This window comes from Choloepus didactylus, chromosome 2 (assembly GCF_015220235.1).
Source record: "Choloepus didactylus isolate mChoDid1 chromosome 2, mChoDid1.pri, whole genome shotgun sequence".
Lineage (NCBI taxonomy): Eukaryota > Metazoa > Chordata > Mammalia > Pilosa > Megalonychidae > Choloepus > Choloepus didactylus.
Genome location: NC_051308.1, coordinates 40,691,505 through 40,715,702, shown reverse-complemented (window position 1 = coordinate 40,715,702; position 24,198 = coordinate 40,691,505).

Sequence of the window (24,198 nt, the reverse complement as noted above, 5' to 3'; positions counted from 1 at the left end):
AAGGGGGGCTAAAAGTTATGGGGTGTTTGGGGTTTTCATTTGGCATAAGCATGTCTGTTACTTTTTTATTTGGAGCAATGAAAATTGTCTAAAATTGAGAGTGATAATGATTGTACAACTAAGTGAGGCTACTATGGGACATGAGTTATTTATTTCAGATAGAATACATGCGATGTGAATATATCTCAACAAAATCAAATAAATAAATAAATAAACAAAGATTCATGTGTTAGAGAAATGTAGAGAGAGGTATAACTATTCAATGTCAGTAGGGTAGCAGAATGGGGCAGCGCCTCCAGGGATAATGTAGCAGATCCACAGAGTCTAAATATAGAGACACCATATGATCAGGCAAGCCTGTTACTAGGAATATACTTGGAGGAACTGAAAGCAGGGGCTCAAATAGACACTTGCACGCTGATGTTTATGGTGGCATTATTCATGATAGCCAATGGATGGAGGTGGCCAAAGGGTACATCAACTGAGAAGCAGAAGGGCTTAATATGGTGAATATATATGATGGAATATTGTGCAGTTTCAGAAAGGAATGAAGTCATGAGGCCTGAACAAGGTGAATGAAACTTGAGGACATTATGTTGAGCAAAATAAGCCAGAAACAAAAGAACAAATATCGTATGGTCTCATTTAGAAAGTACTTCTAAGAAAAATAGGGCCTAGGTTGTAAGCTCTTACAGCAGTCACATTTATTCCTGAGCTTTAAGTGTTATTTCTAAATTCTAAGATGCTGAGCTCTATGTGTATAACCTGGTATTTCCCTAGAACTTTGGGTACCTGTGTGACACCTACAACTCAGAGTTGGAGTCCTTCAGTTCTGAAGGTCAGCATTACTCCATATAGCAACTATTAAAGAAGCCATAAAAGAGATCAGACTTCAATTAGAGATAAGAATGAAGCTGATCTGGATGGGTCTAAGGTAAATCAGAATGTAAGGTAAAGGATAATATTGTCTGTATTTTAAAACTTCACCATCTGTGTGCGACCAAAGGAAGAGATGTTTATTTTGTCCAAAGCTTAAATTTTCTGTAGCACGCAAATCTAAATTAACCTGTCTGGTCAGTTCATTTAAACAACCTAAGCACATGGAGCTTAGAATAGGGAATTAGATCTTGTAATTCTGTATAGTTTAATGTAATACCCTGATACATTCCAGAGTATTTGGGGCTGATAATAAAAAAGTATTGGCAAAGTCCCTTGAGGGACTGGAGAAAAATAAGGAACTATTAAACTTCCCCACCTGAGAAATTCCTGATACTCTCTCAAGCATTAGGAACTCCTAAGTTAATAAGCCAAGCCTTTGATCTCAAGGCTTGCTCTCATGAAACTTATTTCTGTAATGGAGAAGCTAAGTCTACCAAAACTATGTCTAAGAGTCACTTCCAGAGAAACTCTTTTGTTGCTCAGACATGGCCTCTCTCTCTCTCAGCCCAACTCAGCAAGTAAACCCATATAGTGGGGAATAAACCCTCCCCACCATAAGGGACACAACTTCCAGGGATATAATTCCCTGGCAACATGGGATATGACTCCCAGGGATGAGCCTGGCCCTGGCATTGTGGGATCAGCAATGCCTTCCTGACCAAAAAGGGGAAGAGAAATGTAACCAAATAAGGTCTCTGTGGCTAAGAGATTTCAAATAGACTTGAGAGGCTATTCTGGAGATTACTCTTATGCAAGCTTCAGCTAGATATTGCAATTTGCCATGGTATACCAAGCTCCAACCAACAGTATTCTTAAAAACCCTAAAGAATACCCAGGGCTCTATCTAAGGCTATAAAAGTTTCACTCATTAAGTTTATTTTTCAGAAACTTAAAACCTCCAGATTGTTCCTCTGCCAGATAAACCCTGAAACCCAGAAGCACCAGTCTCTCCAAGAACATCAACTAGTTGCCTACCCCAACACATAATGTTGACATCCCTTGAAGAAGTTAGAATGGTTATTGCCCAAATATCCCTGATGATTGGGAGAAGTATCAAATGAGAGGGAGGAGTTGTAACAGAGAAGAAGGATTTAACAAATGATTGTGACTACTGAATCATTTTATTGATATTTCTTGTTAGTCTCTAGAAAACTAGAACAGCTAGAAGTAAATACCTGGAATTGTGGAACTGTAACCCATACCATACTTTGAAATTTGCTCTATAGTTACTTGTTAAACTGTACTTTGAAATTTATCACTTTTCTGTATATATGTTATATTTCACAATAAAAATGTATAACTATCAAAAAATTTATCAATGTAATTCACTATATTAACAGACTAATAAGAAAACCCATATAATTATCCCAATCAATGTGGTAAAAGTATTTGGCAAAATTCAAGGTACACTGATGATTAAAAAGTCTCAGGAAACTATGAATAGAAAGTAACTTCTTTATCAAGGGCAGCCACAAAAAAAGCAGCAGCAGACATCATATTTAATGAGGAGAGAGCCTGAATGTTTTCCCCTTAAGACTGGAAACAAGGCAAGGATATCCTTCCTCACTGTACCTATTCTGCATCATACTGAAAGTCCTAGTCAGTGTAATAAGGCAATAAAAAGAAATAAAATGTATACAGATTAGAAAAGAAAAAATAAAGCTACTTCTATTTGCAGGTGACATGATTGACCATTGAGAATCCCAAGGAATCTACAAAAATGGTGCTAGAACTAATGAGTCAGTTCAGTAAGGTTGCAGGAAACAAAGTCAACATATAAAAAGTAGTGGTATTTCTATATACTAAAAATAAATGGTGCAGAATTGAAGTTAAAAAAAAGTAGCACCATTTACGAGAAAATTGTGTGACTGATGAATGCAAAGAACTATGTAAGTGGAGAGCTACACCTTATTCATGAATTGGAAGAATCGATATTGCTAAGATATTACTTCTCCTCAAATTCATTTGTAGATTCAGTGCAATCGCAGCCAAAATTCCAACAGGCTCTCTTGTAGATATTTGTCAAGCCTATTCTAAAATCTATATGAACAGGCAAAAGAGCTAGAATAGCAAAAACACTTTTGAAAAAGAACAGAGTCCAAGGACTCACACCATTGGAGGACTTAATAGACATTAATTCAGTAATTAAGGTGCTATGGGATAGGTGAGAGCATACAAAAGGGCAAAATCAAGGTGCCAGCTGGACTGGGGTCTTCTCTGGAAGTTCTGGGGGAACAATCTGCTTCCAAGATTACATGGTTGTTGGCAAAATCCTGTTACTTCTGGCTGTAGGACTGAGATTCCATTTTCTTGTTGGCTTCTGGAGGCCAGCTGTATTTCTTGTCACATGACCCCCCAAAATTCAAGCCAACAATAGCACGTCAAATCCTTCTCGCACTTGGGATCTCTTGGACTTCCTCTTTTTGCTACCATTCAGTGACAATTATTTACTTTTAAAGGGCTTTGGATAACAGGATTTTGTCTGGATACACTAAGACTAAAGAGAAAAATACCGTACTCCAGCTAATATATTAGATTAGGCCCACCCAGATAATTGCCCTTTTGATAAACTCAAAGTCAACTGATTAGTAATCTTAATGACAATTGTGTAATCTCTTATGCAACGTAAAGTAACATAATCAAATTGTGTTATCACATCATGTTCATAGTATCAGGGATTAGGTGAGAAATTTGGAGGGATCATGTTAGAATTCTGCCTCCATATCAATTTATATGCAGAACAGCAAAACTTAACCTGTACTTTAAACCTTATACAAAAATTAACTCAAACTGGATCATAGACCTAAATGTAAAAAATAAAATTATGAAATTTCTAGACGATACATAGGATATCTTTGTGACCTTCAGTTAGGCAATAAATTTTCATGTTTAACATCAAACACACAATTCAAAAAAGAAAAAAATCAATAAAAATTGGGCTTTTCAAAATTGACGTCTTTTGTGTTATGAAAGAAAATGTTAAGAGAATAAAAAGAAAGGTCACAGACTGGGAGAAAATAGTTTAAAATCACATTTCTACAAAGGATTTGTGTCCAGAATATATAAAGGAACCTCAGAACTCAACAATAAGGGAACAACTAATTAAAAGTGGACAAAATATAAACACTTCATTAAAGAAGATACGTGTATATGGCAAATAAGCCTCATCAGTCGTTAGGGAAATGCAAATTAAAGCCACAAGAAGATAACATTATACACCTATTAGAATAGCAAAAATGAATTTTTAAAAGACTGAAAATACCAAATACTGGTAAGGATGTGGAACAACTGGGAACACTTCATACTTTGCTGGTGGGAATATAAAATGGGACACCTACATAGATAATAGTTTGACAGTTTCTGATAAAATTAAACATTCACTTGCCATTTGATCAAGGAATCCAATCCAAATTAAATGAAAACTCATGTTCATATAAAAACTTATATGCAAATGTTTACAGAAGATTTATAGGAAGAATTGAGTAGCTTGACAATGGAGATGCCCACCAGATTCCACCTTAACCATGTAATCAGTGTCAACATCACCAGTAAGGAGACTTATCAACATCAAAGCCGATGATATGATACACAGAGGACATATCACCACATCGTGTCTGTGGTATTCTTGCCAAAAATGCATAACCTCAATCTAATCCTGACAAAACAGTAGCAAACCCCAAAAGAGAGAAAATCTTCAAAATTACAGGTATTCATTAAAAAAGAGTCAAGATCATGAAAGATAAGGAAAGTCTGAGGAATGTCACAGATTGGAGAAGACTAAAGAGACATGAAAATTGAATGCAATGTAGGATTTCAGATTGTATCCTGAAACAGAAAAACAGATATTTAAAATCTACTAGAAAACTGGTGAAATCCTCTTACAAAGTCTCTAATTTGGTTACTTTTATTGTGTCAATGTTACTTTCTTAAATTTAATAATTGTACTATGGTTATGAAAGATGTTAACTTTAGGTGAAGGGTATAAGAGAACTCTCTGTATTCTTGCAATTTTTCTATAAGTCTAAAATTATTTCAAAATAATTTTTTTCCACAGAAATGATGGAATCCTGATGGGCAGGATTTTGAGAACTCCGTGCTCTGGAAGGAAAGGAAGTCCCTTGGTTAACAGTAGTTCCACTCTCTGGAAGAACTCCCTGTTCACTGTCTTTCATGTCCCCTGACACTGAACTCCAGGAGGTCCTTCTTTGTCCATTATCCTCCAAGGCCACATCTGAAGCAGATGTTGGGAATTACGTTTTCTTAGGGAGTGTACTACTTTCATACTCTACTTCCTACTGGTGCAAGTTAGAGGCCCCAAAGGTTGGTTAAGGCTTTAACAGTCATTTCTTTGGCAATATAATTTCCTCAAAAACTTGGTAGAACAGATATTTTTGCTTCCAGGCAACAACCTACCTAAAGTTCCTCCTGGACATTGTTTCTAAATTCTTGCTTTATTGCATTATTTCCTTGCTTGGCATGTTTCTTCCTCACTTGAATTATAGCTACTTTGAGGCCATCTGAACCAATGGGACTGGTTAGACAGGCCACCCACCTCGGTCTGATTTTGCATAGCCTGAGTCTTCAGTGGTTTTTTTTAAAGGTTATATGCAACAACCATCTTGTCTCTTTCTGCTTCAAGTATAAAAGGAGTTTGATTTTCCATACATAAGGGTCCCCAAATTTCTGGACACTGTCTATTTCTTTTCTGTTTGAATATTAGCCATTTCCTCTGGGGTTGTGTCTTACTGGAAATGCCTTGCCGACACAGCAAGGAGCTGGCAACGTACACCAACCTTCTGGCTTTTTCCCATTGCTTCTCTCTAACCTATAGTCTTAGTGGACACAATTTATTACAGGCAACAGGTTTACCAAATGTTTTGCCATGGATTATAAAGGTCATAAGCTTTCTAGGGTGTCCAGGCCACCTGATGCTTGGTCACAAAGTCAATGTCATATATGTTGGTTTACTTTGAAAGAACCCTATTTCTAGTAAAAAAAATTCTGAATTAACTGAAGTGCAGCTGGACAAATAATACAGTGGCTTAAAGAACAAAAAGCCTTAACAATTCTGTACCTTAAGGAATAGACATTCATTTCTCTCAAATAGTGGTCCAGGCAGGAAGGTTGCCCAGCTCCCCATATTTCCATCTTGTTTCTCTACCATTGCTAGTGCATTGTCCTTGTCTGCATGAAGGCAGTTGGAGAAAGTATATGAGAGAGGGCAGGTGCAAAGTGATAAGCATGCAGCCCAGAAATGGCACATTTCATTCTGTTCACATCCCATTTGTAAGGATTTGATCATATGGTCACACCTTGGTACAAAAGGCTTAGAAATATAGTTCCCAAAGGGCGGACACATACCCAGCTACTACTTTATGTCTATGGAAGAGAGAATGGATTTGGGTGGGCAATTAGTCTCCATCACACTCTTCTCTCTTGGATCATACATCATTGTACTTTCCTGGTTTTCCTTTCATCTTTTTTTTTTTTTATTTTTTGAAATAAATTCAAAGTTATAGGAACAGTTGCAAAAACAATACTAACCCCATACAAAGAATTCAATCATACCCTAACCCCCTTCCCCCGATAGCTCAATCCACCAACTTTAACAGGCTGTCACATCGCTATTTCTTTCCCTCCCTCCCTATCTATCATCCATCATCTATTGCTCTGTCTTCTGAACATATGAGAGCTAGCTGCACACATCCTTGAACATACACTATAATTCACATATACACTTCCCATGAACAAGAACATTCTTCTATGCAATCCCACTAAGTGCAGCTACGAAGTACAAGAGATTCAACAATGATACAAAGCTTACATTCTATATTTCCTTTACCTTGTGTCTCAACTGCGTCCCTTTGAGCCTCATGTCCTCCATACTCAGATCCCATCCAGGGTCATGCTTGGCATTCAATTGTCATCTATTTAGACTGTCTTTTTTTTTTTTTTTTTTCAGTTGTGGAAATATATATACAGCCTAAATCTTCCCATTCCACCCCCTCCCTAACCTTCCGTTAGTGGGATTAATCACATTTAGAATGTTGTAATGCTCTTTCCCACCATCCATTACTAGAAATTTCCCTTCACCTCGAACAGCAACTCCACACTCATTTCTTAAGTCCCCATTGCCCCTTCCCCCATTTCTCTTAACCCAAACACTACATTTCCTCTCTATGGTTATATTCCCTGATAATTTCTTTGTGTTTGCTGTGGGCATTAAAATTAACCTCTTAAATCCAGATCAATCTTGTTTTTCTTTGATACCACCTTCATTTCAATAGGACACATAAACTATGTTCCTATACTCCTCCATTCCCCCACCGTTACATAGTTGTCTAAAATTACATATTTTACATTGAGTTCAAAACCACTGATTTGTCATTAGAGTTTGTGTAATTTATATCATGTAGGAAGTAAATAGTGGAGTTACAGTTCAAAAATTATTGACTTCTATTTGTATTCCATTGTGGTTGGAGAATGTGCTTTGAGTATATTCAATTTTTTTTTTTTAATTACTTGAGGCTTGTTTTATGTCCCAGCTTATGGTCCCTTCTGGAGAAAAATCTGTGATCACTGGAGAAAAATGACTGTCCTTGTGCTTTGGGATGTAAGGTACTATATAGGTCTATTAAAATTCTCTATATCTCTTTCTCCTTTCTTTGTTTCTCTGTTGGTAGGGCTCCCTTTAGAATCTGAAGTAGGGTAGGTCTTTTATTGGCAAAGTCTTTCAGCATTTGTTTGTCTGTGAAAAATTTAAGCTCTCCCTCAAATTTGAAGGAGAGTTTTGCTGGATAAAGTATTCTTGGTTGGAAATTTTTCTCTCTCAGAATTTTAAATGTGTCATGCCACTGCCTTTTCACCTCCATGATGGCCACTGAGTAGTCACAACTTAGTCTTATGTTGTTTCCTTTGTATGTGGTGAATTGCTTTTCTCTTGCTGCTTTCAGAACTTGCTCCTTCTCTTCAGTATTTGACAGTCTGATCAGAATATGTCTCGGAGTGTGTTTATTTGGATTTATTCTATTTGGAATTCGCTGGGCATTTATGCTTTGTGTATTTATATTGTGTAGAAGGTTGGGGAAGTTTTCCTCAACAATTTCTTTGAATACTCTTTCTAGGCCTTTATCCTTCTCTTCCCCTTCTGGGACACCAATGAGTCTTAAGTTTGGATGTTTTATTTTATCTATCGTATCCCTGAGATCCATTTTGATTTTTTCTATTTTTTTCTCCATTCTTTCTTTTGTTCTTTCATTTTCTGTTCTGTGGATTTCTAGGACACTGAGATGTTGTTCAGCTTCCTCTAGTCTTGTATTGTGAATACCCAGAGTCTTTTTAATTTGGCCAACAGTTTCTTTTATTTCCATAAGATCTTCTGTTTTTTTATTTACTCTTGCAATGTCTTCTTTATGCTCTTCTAGGGTCTTCTTTATGTCGCTTATATCCTGGGCCATGGTCTTCTTGATGTTCTTTAAATCCTTTGCCATGTTTTTATTCCTCAATTGTAGTTCTTTGATTAATTCTGCGAGGTACTTTGTCTCTTCTGATAACTTGATTTGTGTGTTTGGAGTTGGATTCTCCGTATTGTCTGGTTTTATCATATGCATTGAGATTTTCTGTTGTTTTTGGCCTCTTGGCATTTGCTCTGCTTGACAGGGTTCTTTCAAGTTGTAAAAAAAAAAAAAACCTATCTAATTTTTCAGAAACACCATTTGGTGACGTACACTTTCTCTAACTAACCAGTAGATGGCATCTGTGAGTCACCTATACCTCTCAAGTCGGGTCTCCACTTTGTCCCTGTGGTGTGTGGGGAAATAATTCTTGTGGGGTCCAGCCAGAGAACTCAGCTCCTGGGTGCTGGAGCCATCTGCCCTGAATGTGGGGTGCTTGTACAGGTGGCCAGGGAGGAAGGACAGCCTCAATATTCAAATCCCCCCGGTTCCCGGAGATTCAAGGCCGCCACAAAAGTCCAAGCCTTCATTTCATTTCAGCCCCAGCCCCTCTCTCTCGCTGTCCCATAAACCACCGGACTTGGCATAGTGTCCCTCGGTTCTCCGAGCGGGTCCCCCCGCCCAGCCGTGATCCTCCAGGACCTCTGCCGAGGGAACATCACCAGTGTGCGCCGTCCCTCAAGGGAAGCCCTGGGCCATCGGGCCGTGCCGGAGCGCTTTCATTCTGATGCAAAAATGGTCGAATGGGGCATCTCAACACTCCCCTCCTCACACAGTTCCTCCTTCCCAGCTCCAGGACAACTGGTGGGGCTCGGGGCTGTGGGCACAGCCCCGGGCAGGAGTTTATCCAGCCCTCCGGGGGGCCAGCTGCTAGCCGTGGGGTTTCTTTCTGCTTCTGGCTCTCCCCTCTGTTCCCCAGGCCCCAAGGGTATCTGCAGTGGGCTATCTTCCAAGCCAGACACTGAGAGGCCGGCCCAGCCCCCTCTTGCTGTGTTTTACTGCATGGTTCCCACAATCTCAGCTACAGCCGCTCCTGGGTTTTTCCCTTTTCTTTTTTTTTTTTAAAGAGCCCATCGGTCTCCAAATGCCAAACTCTGGCTTCCCCGGGGCGCCATGCAGCTGCGGGACTTCCAGCCAGCTTACTCACTCATTTCAGAATGCAGGCTCCCGGTTTCACCAAGTATACAGCCCCTGGGAACTGGCAGATCTCGTCCAGCTAGTGCATCACTGTAACCGGTATTCTGGGTCATTCTCTGGTCCTTATCTAGTGTTTTTCACGGAGGTGTTCCTTTGCCCTGTCTCACCTAGCCACCATCTTAGTTTCTCCTCCTTTCATCTTCTTGACTGTTTCTCCCCAGTCTCTTGCCCAGTCTACTGGACCTCTAAATATTAATTTGTTAGATGTCACTTCTCCTGGGACCAGCCTCTGTATCTCTTTTCTTCTCTAGCTCTGCTGTCTTCATTTCAACCCCTTTCTGTTGTTCTAAATAACATAAAAATTCTAATTCCTAAATTCCTTTTAAAATTTGTATATGTTCTTACCATCTTATAACCAACTATTTGAGATCTCAACCTTGCTATTTAAACTTGTCATGGAAAAAAGCAAATTCTTCATTTTACCCCTACAAAACTTTCTCTCCCAGTATTTTGTCCATCCTGATCAATGGTACCATCATTCAGCCAGTTTTCCAAGTGGGGAAAAAAAACAATTTAGGAGACATCCTTAATTTATGGATCCTTCTCTCATTTTCCACATGCAGCTCATCATCAAAGTCTTGTGGGCACTATGTTTATAATGTATCCTGAGCCTATCTGTGGTAGGCTGAATAATAGCCCCCAAACGTGCACATTCTAATCTTCAGAACCTATGAAAATGTTACCTTTCACAGCAAAGGGATTTTGCAGGTGTGATTAAGTTAAGGATCTTTAGATGGAGAGATTATCCTGGATTATCCAGTTGGGCCCAATGTAATCACAAGGATCCTTATAAGAGGGATTATAGGAGGATTAGAGTTAAATCAGATGGAAAGAAGGCAAGGAAGTTGAAAATGGAAGCAGAGGAAAAAAGGCTGTGTAATGTGGGGCCATGAGCCAAGAGAAGAATGAAGGTGACCTCTAAAACCCGGAAAAAGCAAGGAAATGAATTCTGTCTGGAGCCTCCAAAAGGAACACAGGCCTTCCAACTCCTTGACTTTAGCCTAGTGAAACTGGCTTTGGACTTCTGACCTCAAAACTGTAAGACAATAAATTCATGTTGTTTAAGTCACTAAGTTTGTGGCAATTTGTTATAGCAACAATTGGGAGCTAATACACTGTCCATGTTTCTCTATCTCCACTGCTACAATAACTGAGGGGCAGTTGAGAACACAGATTCTGGAGCCAAAGTCTGTGTTTGAATCCCAACTCTGCCACTTAACAGCTCTCGACAAGCCATTTAAGCTTCCTGTACCTCAGTTATCTCATCTGTAAAACAAGATAATTATAGTACCTTACTAATATAGTTATTATTAAAATTCAGAGAGTTAATATATTTAACATGCTTGAAACAGTGTTTGGCATGTTGTAAGCATTTTATAAGTATCTGCTATCATTACTGCCATAATCCAAGCCCCCATGATTTGAAAACTGGACCACTTTAATTCTCTTTACTGGCCTCCCTGCTTCCTCTCTTAATGCAATAATTGTTCATCAAAGATTAGCATGATTGCTATATTTGAAACATAAATTAGATCATGTAACCCCCTGATTAAAACCCCCCAAGGGCTTCTCATTGCAATTAAAATTAAATCCAAAATTCTAACCAAGATCTAGAAGGCTTGGTATGATCTAATCAATGGCTTACCACCCAATCTACTCATAGTCTACTCTGTTGCTCACTACACTTTATTACCCTGCCTTTCTTGCTGTTCTTTAAACCACAATCCTGTTTCTGCTTCAGGTCCTTTAAGTGGACTGCTTCTCTGCCTGGGATGTCACTTTCTCAGGTTTTCATGTGACTAACTTTTCCTTGAAATTCAGTCAAGCGTCTCCTCTGAAAGGACTTCCCTTATCACCCAAACTAAAATAGCTATCCCTAATCCAGTTTACTTATTTATTCGAGGTATCCTCCATGAAAACAGAGTCTACTGATACATACCAGTGCACTGAAATATACCCAATGCATATTGTAGGTACTCAAGAAATATTTGTTGAGTGAGTAAACTGTTGGCTGATGTGTGTTGAGGCCACTTTTTGAGTCATCACATTGGTAAATCCTACATACATTAAGAATTGTTGTGGTTGTAAATCTTCCCCCTCAGCAGAAACGTTCTGCCTAAAGTCATAGTAATTTTTCTCAGTGATTCTTCCCAGTGATAATTATATAAGACTGTTTTCTCATACTTTCCTCTTTTTTCTTAATGAGTCTCCCTCAGGATCTTATCTACCCTTTACTGAAAGGGGAAGATTAACACTATTTGAGAGGTTGGACTATATAACCTCTAAGATCCATCCCTTCTAACTCTCAATTCAGTTATTTTACTTTAAGTTATTTGGGTGAAGAGTAAAACACCATGTTGTCTATGATGGTTATATGAAGTCAGTACCACCTCAATGCACAGTACTTCAGAGACCCATTGTTGAAAGACCTGAGAACTTATATTCTCAGAAAATTCAAAGACAGCTGAGATCCAACAGGACAAGGAAGTTGGCTTGCGGATGGTCCAGAGAATAACTCCCATGATGTCCCCACATAAAGATGCAGGGGACAGAGGGCCCATGGAGTCTGGGCATTGAGTTGTACAACTCTTCACACTGTACTTCCACATTTTGTCCTTTTTTCCTTCTTAGAATGATACTATGGACAAATAGAAAGATTTTCTCAGTTTCCATCTCTAAAGTGTTTCCACCACCTTCCATTAAAAAAATGAGAAAAGCGTATTTTCATATAGATGGGGCTTTCTGAGTCTTTCAACGTGGATATAATTGACTAGTTTAGAGTGTGGGTTGGGAAAAAGTGCAGGTAATCATTCTGTAATCATTTTTAAAATGTGACAAAATGTGACACTGGAGCTTAGGGTTAATGGGAGAAAACAGACCCTGGAGAGTGAGTCTCTCCTTTTTCTCCCTACAGACACCAAAATGTAATCCTGGGGTGGCCTTGTCAACATTGCAAATGCATACCTGGCATTTTAACTGACAGCCAAAGAGTGCCTGTTATTACTCAGAAGAAAGATGGCATGCCTGATAATCTGAGAGAAAGAACAAAGACTCCAGTTATTTCATCACTCTTGCCTGAGGATCTGGAATTAATTGTGTTTCAGTATACCCCATCTAATTTTACAAAACCATACTTCTCCATGGCAGTTTACTAATTTACCACCTCATTTAAGATAAGACTTTGCCAACAGTAATAACAGTTAGAAAAAAGCTCTTGGACTTGCTGAGTATGCTCCCACACCTACACACACATGTGCATGCATACACATACACACACTTATACAGCTCACATGGACCTTGGAGCACACAGATCCAGCCTCTGACCATACAGACACATCAGAATGATCTGGTCCCTCAGAAGTTTATCTTGAGATCAAAATCAAGAACAAGTAACAAAGAACAACTGAATCTATTCAGAGACTTCTTTGGGTATGTGCTGTAATATCTGTCCAAAGGGTAAATAGAGTAGAAAGAAATCATTGGTCTGCTTTGGGGAATAACATTTCATTATACTCACCTGATAAATATTTATTAGGTGCTTACTGTGTGAAGGGCACTATATAGGAGTGGTATCCTCTCTAACATGAGGGACAGAAGGAAAATCAGGGAAGTTGAAAAGTTTGGAATGAGCATCTAAATACCAAGCCTAAAGGTTCTAAAACAGAAATTGGTGTTATGGTGTTTCAAGATACAAGGTGGGGAGTGCTTTACGATATTCATTCCATTTGCATGGTCCATTTTCTCAAATCCTACTCTTATTCTAGGGATAAATAAGCAGACACAGTATACAAATATCTTCTAAATTCCATCACAGGAGTATGGCATATACATGGGGATATAGATGAACAGTAGAGTAGAGAAGAAATGTTAACAAATGTGTTTTCCATTTGTCTAGTTTCTCTGGGCCCTCAAGAGGTAGATCTACGAGCTTCAAGCATTATATGGTGTGTATATGTGAGCTGTGTAATTGCGTGTGTGTGTGTGAGCATTGGTGGAGCGGGGTGCAAAGCAAAGTGATGTAGTCTATGTTTCTCTTTTGGCCCAGATTCCATTTGTAGACATTATTATTTGTTTAACATAGCCATACCATATTATGTTACATTCTGTGATTTATTAGCAAAAGCATGCTCTTTAAACTCCACTTCGCAAGCAATGATCATTTCTTGACATGTTTCGTTACCGGAAAATGACATAGACATTTGTTATATTCTTAGACAATAAAATATTGCCCTATTTAAATAACTTCCTGGAATATTAAACAAAGTGAATGCTATTCCTTTTCCTGTGTTTATCACATCATATTAAAATTGAAGTTATAGCCTTTATGTTTTCTTTCCTGATAGATGAGAAACTGGAAAGAATGAGTTTAATTTACCCTTCCTCCAATTGGCTTTACCAAGCCATGTTCAAATCCTTCAACAGTGCTGTCAGAATATTATTTCAATCATCCAGCTTCTCAAAGGCCATTTCTAATGCACATCTCTTTCAAATCATCCTGATGTATAAAACCCAAAATTTCTCCTGTAAATTTGCTCCTGGTCCTAACCCCAGATTCTGTTAGTTCCCAGCACTGATGGAGATAGCAAAGATTGGGGAGTGATCCCATGTATGGATTGGAGAATTCATCTCCTTAGAAACTGGTCATAGACCAAACTTATAAACACATTGTAAATATTTTTCAGCTTATGTTCCACAAGCACATAAGCAATAGACCATATTAAATATACATTTTTATCAATAATTTATCAGAAAGCATTATGTAGCATGAGTAAATTTGAGAGATTATATATTCATAGGATAGGTTATATGTACCAAAAACTACACAGAAATATACATGGGTTATTAAAAGTTTTTCCAAATAATTTTGACTTTATGTGTCAAAACATATTCATCATGGAGAATAATCAATTATCTTTTGAGTTTCTTTATTAATAAAGCATAGTACATAAAGTGGAATTTTCCAGGGCTACTCTTTTTTTTTTTTATTAAATTCAGTTTTATTGAAATACATTCACACACCATACAATCATCCATGATATACATTCCACTGTCCACAGTATGATAACATAGTTATGCGTTCATCACCACAGTCTATCTCTGAACATTTTCCTTACATCAGAAAGAACCAGAACAAGAATAAAAAATAAAAGTGAAAAAAAACACCCAAGTCATCCCCCCATCCCACCCCATCTGTCCTTTAGTTTTTATCCCCATTCCTCCACTCATCCATACGCTAGATAAAGGGGGTGTGATCCACAGGGTCTTCACAATCACACTGTCACCCCTTGTAATCTACATTATTATATAATTGTCTTCAGGAGTCCAGACTGCTGGGTTGGAGTTTGGTAGTTTCAGGTATTTACTTCTAGCTATTCCAATACATTAAAGCCTAAGAGATGTTATCTATATAGTGCATAAGAATGTCCACCAGAGTGACCTCTCGACTCCATTTGGAATCTCTCAGCCACTGAAACTATTTTGTCTCATTTTGTATCCCCCTTTTGGTCAAGAAGATACTCTCAGTACCACGATGCCGGGTCCACGTTCATCCCCGGGAGTCATACTCTGCGTTGCCAGGGAGATTTACACCCCTGGGAGTCGGGTCCCACGTAGGGGGGGAGGGCAGCGAGTTCACCTGTCGAGATGGCTCAGTTAGAGAGAGAGAGGGCCACATCTGAGCAACAAAGAGGTACTCAGGGGGAGACTCTTAGGCACCATTACATACAACTTTAGACTCTCCTTTGTGGTAATGAGCTTCACAAGGGCAAGTCCCATGCTCAAGGGCTCAGCACATCAAACCGCCAGTCCCAATGTTTGTGACAACATACGCTAGGGGATCAGCATCTCAAAGTTTAGAGACAGGCCTTACAATTCAGGGATAGAGTTAACTGCTGTAAAAGCTTACAATCTAGGGACTATTACAATTATTGTGTCCACGTTAGGCTATGTTCTAAGATTCAATTCTGAGTTTACACATTGTAGTTAGTCCATATTGGTGAGGCATCATCCCTCTCACCATGTTTTCTCCAACACTTTTACTCCTATATATATATTTTCCTACAATTTTATAGAGTTATATTCACATACCATACATTTATCCACAGTGTACAATCAGTTGTTCATGGTATCATCATAAAGTTGTACATTTATTACCACAATCAGCATTTGAACATACTGATTACTACAAGAAAAATTGTTTGTTTGTTTGTTTTTTTTTAGCAATAAGAAAAAAAAGATAAAAAGAAAAATAACATGTCATACAATACAATATACTACTAAGGACAGCAAATAACACCACTACCAAGAATCCCATATTACTCCCCTATATCCCCTTCTCATATACATTTAGCATTGGCATATTGCCTTTGTTACATTTAATGGAGGTATATTACAATGTTACTGTTGACCATAGACTCCAGTTTGCTTTGATTATGTTTTTTCCTGAATACCATCCCTTTTTCAAATTTCTACATGGTTGACATTCATTTGCTTTCCCACATGCAAAAACATTTTTATATTTGTATATTTAGTAACAGTCATTGGCCACTCCAGTTTTTGCCACGTTATACAGTCCCAGTCTTTATCATCTATCTTTACCTCTGGTGTCATACATTCTCCTATCCTACCTCTTTCAGCTTTACTCACAGACATCTTTGTTCAGTGTACTTACAATACCGTGCTACCATCACACAGTATTATGCTATCTATTTCTGGATCTATGCAATCAATCCTAAACATTCTGTAGTCCTTCAGCATCAAATGGCTGGTCTCTGCCCTCTTTCTATCTCCTGGTAGCCTGTGTTGTCAGCTTTTAATTCCCAAAGTTTGTTCATTAATGTCTGTTCATATTAGTGAGACCATACAGAATCTGTCCTTTTGTTTCTGGCTAACTTCACTCAACATAATGTCCTCAAGGTTCATCCACATTATTACATGATCCATGTCTTTGTTCTGTCTTACAGCTGCATAATATTCCATCATGTGTATATACCACAGTTGGTTTATCCACTCGTCCTTTGATGGACATTTGGGCTGTTTCCAGGGCTAACCTTAAGGATGACTTGAATCACCAGTATGTTTAAGTTTTTCCAATTATCACATATAGAATAAGCATTAACTTAAGGGGAACTTTGCTGAACACCAAAAATTTTAGATAAGGAAAATCTGTGCATTTTTGACATGACTATGGAAAAATAGCCCAAACAACCTTAACAACCTCAGGCTTAACGTCATATGGTCTAGGTTCTACATTGGGCTACTTTGTTTGAACTTAAACCAGTATCTCTTTTCCAATATTTAAGGAAGAATTTATTTGTTCTATCTACTTAAAAATATGATTGAGAAAATAAAATGGAATGATATAGTCGGGGCTGGTTTTGTGGGCATGCAACCAGCACAGTTTTACAGTGTCCTGCTCTTAGAAGGGCCACAAAATTGGTTTGATATTCTGCTGTCATTGTCTTGAAATCCTTGATGATTCTGTTTTTGTAAGTGAAGTCTGATGGGATGATGCAGCATAGGCAGAGGAGATATAGCAGATGGAGGCACGCATTTCTGCAAGCCAGTACGTGCCAATGTGAGTGCCAGGCAGCTGGCCTGGCCACCCAGGGCAACAGACTCCTGGAGAGGTCTGGGGCACCGCGGGGCCCCAAGAGAGAGGCCCAGGATAGGGCCTGGAGCCAGATTGGGAGCAATGGCAGCAGCAACAGCAGGAGTAGCCATGACTACAGGAGAGAGTAGGGGCTCTGCCTGGAGGCAGTACCAAGATGAGTGGCTGGAACCCGGCTTATCCATCCATCCCTAGGGCCTGTCACACAAAATTCACTCTGCAGTATGAGCTCTGGGACCGGAACTACCTGTGCTCAGGCAGTGCCCCTTGTCAGTCAAGTACTACAAAATAAAAGCATACACATGGATGATATAATAAAGCATATTTACGGTGTTATTAGAATTCTTCAAGGAGTTTAGGATCTGGTTTTGAAAACCTGCAACATTGCAAAGCAAATATCACAGACTTAGAAATAGAAATTAAATTTAAATATCATGTGTGATATAAAAGAACATTATTTCATATGAAACTTCAAATGAACCAACTATTAACAAGGAAACAAATTTTGAAATTAATTTCTCCTTGTAATTGAAGATACTGTCATGGAATACATAAACAGTTGTTCTTAATTACATAAAAATCATGAAGCCACTTTTTGTTTCTCAAATGACCCCCACAAGTTACAGGAACTGTTATAGGAAACAACAAAATGCCATTGTATAAATTTATATCCAAAATTAAATTCAAACTTAAATAAAACTGATTTGTATATTTAAATCTTTTTAGAAAACTTGTTTTGTAAGAACCATCAGTTCTACATGCACTAACATTTATATTTTGAAATAAAGTATCAGAAATTTATCCCAACAGCTTCACTAACAGTCACACCAACAGGAAGATCCTTCTCTAAATCAAATATTATCAAAAATTATTTGTGATATTGCATTTGCCAAGAGTGACTGACATTGCTTTTGATTACATTGACTGAAAATTTATGTTGCTAAAAATATAAATTTTGATGAACTAATGAATAAATTTGCAGAAAATAGAGGCAGAAAAATGTTACATGAATCAAGATATCACATTAATAAAATGTTATTTATTATATTATACAAAATTATAACAGCAAAATATTGCAACTTGTAAGTTTACGTCCTTACTCATGTATCACTCACTCCTACTATATTTTATGAGTAATAAAATATTCTTAAGGAAAAAGATTTTTACTTTAATATATTTAATGGCATTTTTTTCTTGCTTTTTGAAAAAGGAGCTGACATTTTCATTTTCTGCGCATGTGTGTGTGTGTGTGTGTGTGTGTGTAAATATTATAAGATTTATTACAGGAATTGGCTCATGTGACAGTGAGGATTGGGCATCAAAATTCTGTAGGGCAGGCTTCATATTGGGAATTCTGATGAAGGCTTCAATGAATTCCCCAGGGAAAGCTAGCTAACTCAAGTAGAAATAGACATTCTTCTTTCTGACTGCTGAAATTATCAGTTCTCCCTTTAAGGCCTTCAATTAACTAGAAGAGTCGTCTCTCATTGCTGAAGGCAATCTCCTTTGTTGATTGTAGATGTAATCAGCCATAGATGCAATCAACCCGCTAATGACTTAAATCCACAAAATACCCTCACAGTAACAATCAGGCCAACGCTTGCTTGACCAAATAACTGGATAACAAAACCTAGCAGAGTTAACACATGAAGTTAACCATCATAACTGCCATAATATTTTTGATAGAATATTTACTGCTTTTGTAATCGTTACCCCATTCCTATTTTTTACTGCATAATTCCATACAATATTGAACCTGTAAGAGGTGAGGTTCCTCTTAAATTCAAATAGACTATTATTATATGGCTTTAGGTAGGAAACTCCCCTCAAATTCAGATGAGTTTCTCTGTGGCTTTAGAAGAGAAGGAAATAGGAAATATTTTTTGATCTGAGTATTCTCTCCCATTACTCTAATGTCCTTTCTTTTAAGGAATCCCCTCCACCCCGTCACATTAAAAATGGTCCATTGAAGATGGAACTGCTTATTATTACACCTGATCTAGTTTAATTGGCTTGAAATTTGACTGTTTAGCTCTTTGGGGCCCATGTTATTGAGTCATAAACTCACTTTGAAATGGTTAGCAGTGGTATATAGATGCAAAGCACTATTATTATATGTAAATTGCTAGCAGCTTTGTATAATTTTTCCTTTCCCTCTTTAAAAAACATATGCTGCTATTAAAGTTTCATATCTAAATGTTTTCGTGCAGATTTCTGTGAATAGCTCTATGATCTTCAAGCCATCGGAACTTCTTTGAACCCAGCTGAAGTGTTAACTCTTCATATTCTAGCAATGTAAATGCCAAATTACATTATGTTTAATGTTACATGAACTAATGTACTATTAGAATATGAAACTTTCAACTTTTAAATTTTTCTTAATGTCTTTAAAAGGCAGTGTTATGATGTTTGTAATTTAAAATATTTCAGCATAGACAATGTGATATTATAAATATGTTACTTAATTTAAGCTTCAGCTGTAAGGACAGTCAATTACTCTGACCGCAAATCAGCACCCCAAGGAAATCAACTAATACAATGTCAGAAGGGCCACGCTTGGTTACTACAAGCACTTGTATTACTCATATCTTGATCAATACCTGAAGCTTTACTAATTATCATATTACATGTCAGAATCTCAAAATCGTTATTTAGAATGATGAATGTTTCAAGTGGACCGTTCATAGTGAAATTCAAATAAATTCAAGTTATATAGAGTAGGTGAAATATTTTAGTAAGCTAAAGGTATTTAAGATATGTAGATAGGAAATTTGATCAAATATCTTGGATTCACTCTTCGGTCTTTGATGACTAAAATATAATAATCTAGCCAGGCTCAAAACTTAAGACCTCAGGGATGTCAGTGGGGGCTTGATCCCTAAACAGAGTTAAAGGATAATTTTTAAATTTTATTTTAAAGTAAAATCATAATTGTCTACAATATAAAATGAACAGATACCAAATATTTCACTTGAGGCATTAATTACTGAGGAACATAGAAAAGATGTAACAATTGGTTCAAAGGAGAAATCAAAGACTAGACAAATGTATAAGCCCCATCGGTAATGCCGAAATGAATTTTCTTAATAGGTGCAAAACTGGTTTCCTCCATAATAAGGCAAGGAAGTTAACTGAACCTCCACAAGACAGAAATTATTTACATGTCTATAGGCAAGAATTATTTGCATTATCATCAGTTTTCTGTAAGTTTACTTGTATCTATAGAATTATAAAATAGCTGAAAGACAATGAAAGGTACAAGACCCATGGAATCAGAAAAACAGAAAAGGTATGCGCTAAACAATGCATAGTTTTCTACTAAAAACACCTAATAATCTTCTGGTAAATTTAAAAGTCTTTCACAATTATTCCTTAAAATAGTTCCGTCTCTAGCTACTGGTTCAGGATGATTTCTGTCTGTCTGTCTGCTAAACAAGTAATATTAGCCTGCCTCTAGAATCCTGTCTCCTTTTCCTTGGGTTAACCTTTCTTACAAGATACTGGTCAGAGCAACCAAAAGAAGAAAGAACAAGAACCACACTGAGCTTACAGAACATAGTGGATTGTGCGTGCCTCCTTTCTCTTCATAAAGGTTTGTTTAAAAATATCCACCTGTGATGAAATATCCACCTGTAAAGAAATTTGGTCAGAAGCTTGCTTTCATTATGACCTTGTAGCAAGGTTGTGGGGGAGAGTAGCATCCCTCATGAACCTCAAACATTTTAGATAATTACCTTCATCTACCAAAAAGTACCCGAGTTGTACATATCTAACTTAACTAGGTAAGTAAATTCACGACAGGCACAAAGTGGTAGCAAGGCTACTGGTGCTTCTTTATTTTTATTATGCCCTTCTGGGAGACGGTTTTTAATTCTGCTTACTGAAAGTCAGAATTAGCATTTGCAAAAGATTCTGACTGACTTATAATGGATTATAGCATCTGAGAGCTCAATACAGCTATTTTACACTTTGTTCACGGTTGCACTGTGGCATGGACATGACTCATGCAACCTAAACTCTAATGAACCAAAAATATAGCTCGATTTTACCTCAGTGTTCTTCCTTTACCCATTCCACCTTGTCCCCCACCCCACCCCAGGTCTCTATATACTTATGCCAACCTCCCTTGATCCAGTCTGACAGTGGTGAGGGGAGAGAGCCTGATGTGGACACTCAGGCTCACTATCTCCGAGGCAATATTTTGTGCTCTGCTCTCTTTTAGTAAGACCATATCACTGGACTACAAGATGCTTCGGCAATGACTACATCACAATGGGAAGGCATATACCTGGTGAGTAAGCCACAATCAGCTCATCTGGCTTGGTTACAGAAGTGAGATTTCCATACACCTCCAAATGAACTCTTGAAAGTAGGCCTCAGTGAGAAGGAGGTAAAACAAAGATTACAACATATGGTTTATCTTTGCAGTAATTACATTTTCAAATGTAATCCTATACACTTTTTCCCCTTAAATAAAGTCTTGTTTAAAACCAAATGTTTCACTGTTAACACAGAGTAGGCAAATGAGACTCCATACGTGGATATTGAGATATTCAGTGGTTTCATGGTTTTGAAAAGTTTGACTTAACATGCTGTACTTGTGGCCTCCTGGAGAATAAGGCTGTGCAAAGGAAAAAGTGGTTAAGAACAGGGCTTGTGTCTTCCACATGGACAAGCTCTTTCAGGCCACACTCAATTGCAGATTCAGCATTTTTTTTCCCCAGAGGCTAGGGCAATTGTGCACTGTTACATATCCTACATGTCCATATCAGAAATGCACACTTCTTGACCGAAGAAGAAAGCCTATCTTCCACTGAGCTCTTTACATCACTGATGCCAGCCCAATGGGAAAACATGGTTTTAGAAGTCTAGTACAGCTAATATGACCAACCCTATTTATCAATGATCACATTCCAAATCTGTTTTTTGCTGTTCTGTTGACAATATGAGGTAATAGCACCATTCCATAAACCTGAATTTTCTGTTCTCCTATCAGTGAACATGTATTTCTTTATAAAAAAAATCGTCTATTGCAAATGAACTCTATAGAAGTTTTCTCTAAAGGAAATTGGGTAGAAACAGGACAGGAGACCAGAATCTCAGCGATGAGCTGCAGCAGACTGAGTGGAAGAAAGATAGACGGCATTTAGATATCAAGGGACTGGGGCAATTACTGTGGTTTTGTTGCTCCACCTCCGATCAACCCTCCTTCTTTCTTGCTCTTCAGAGGATATGGAGCAAAACTCTACATTTCTCAGACTCCTTGGAAACCAGGGTTATGGATATGAATTAGGTTCTATCATTTAGAGGCACTTGCCTGAGATTGAGGGATAAGTAAAGAGGCTAATGTCATGCAGATGTTCCTGCTCCAAAACAGGTCAGGGACATTTTTCTGGCCACATGTCATGTTCCAGAGTCTAGTCACCAGCTTCATGGGTGTCCAGAGGCAGTTATGGTTATAGCAGCAGGCACGAGGGCAGTGGAGAGTGGTTTCCTTATGTTGAGGCTTCAGCTCCTGAAGAGGTCTGTGCTGGGCCCTTGACTCCTGCTCCTTCAGTTTTTCAACAATTTTAGTGAGCACCTAGTTCTCTATATCAAATAATTTTCTGCCTAAAACACCCAGAGTGGTTTTGTTTCCTGTGTTGCACTTTGACAGATATAGAGAGGATTTGTGGTCATTAGGAAATGGTCAACTGCAGAAAGGTAGAGGCCAAAGTCTCAAAATTTATAAATTTTAGAATTAGAGGTGAGTTTAGATATCCTCTAGCCTAACTCTTCTCATTTTAAAGGAAAGAAAGTAAGACCTAGAGAAGTTATGTGATTTGTGATTAAATAAATTGGGGTACAAAAATGAATTGTGGTACAAAAGGCAAAACAGAAATCAAGAAAGCAGATCTGGATTTGAATCCTAGAACTGCCACCAATTAACCATGTGACCTTAACTTCTCTGATCCTCAGTTTTCTTATCTGTAAAATGGGGATAATATGTTGGAATGTGATAGGCACTCAATAAGTCTTAAAGACTTTCCCTCCTTTTGTTTCTTTACTCATGGTCACATGACATGACAGTGCCATGCTAGAGCCCAGGTTTTCTGATCACTAGAAATACTTAAAAAGACAGGTGGGAAGCAAGCTCTAAGAATGGTCTCATGTCAAAGTGCACTTTCAGTCTATGGCTTAGAGCAATGGAACATAGAGCAATGAAAATCTGGAAGGCAACACTGTCATCAGGAGAACCACCCAAGGGAAAAGAACAGTGGAACATGAGAATCAAAGCTGAAATTAGGGCTCAGAATGTTGCCTCTGTTGGAATAAAGTAAATGGGGAAAAAGACTTTGCTGGTAAAAGTCCATGCAAGTCACCTGATGGCAAACGCCTAATTAGTGAAGCAGTGGCAATTCATGGAGATAGCTGGTTATGGTCCAAAGAGACAGGAAATTGAGTTGGCATGAAAGAATCCAAAAGTGGGTTTGGGGGACTAAATTCTGCTATGTTATACCAGAAAACAGGTCTGAATTTCACAGCTTGGGAGTGAAGAACAGATATACCTTCCAGGGTTAGAATAGTATATGTGCAGAAAGTAAGTAAGTCAAAAAACACATAAGCCACGTGTTAAATTCTATTCAATAATGTTAATACAGCATATACCAATATGCTAATAAAGCACATAACAGAGCATTAGCAACAACCTCTTTTATCCATTTCCAAGGCTTTAAAATTGGAGGACAGAAATGATTGAGGAGAATAGAGAGAATCAATAAAACCAAAAGTCGGTTCTTTGACAAGATCAATAAAATTAACAAAACTTTAGCTAGACTGACAAAGGAAAAAAGAGAGAGGACACAAATAACTAAAATAAAAAATGAACTGGTGGATATTACTCCTGACTCCACAGAAGTTAAGAGGCCTATAAGAGAACACTATGGACAACTGTACACCAACAAATTAGATGACCTGTATAAAATGGACAAACACAAAAACTAACCTCACTGACTCAAG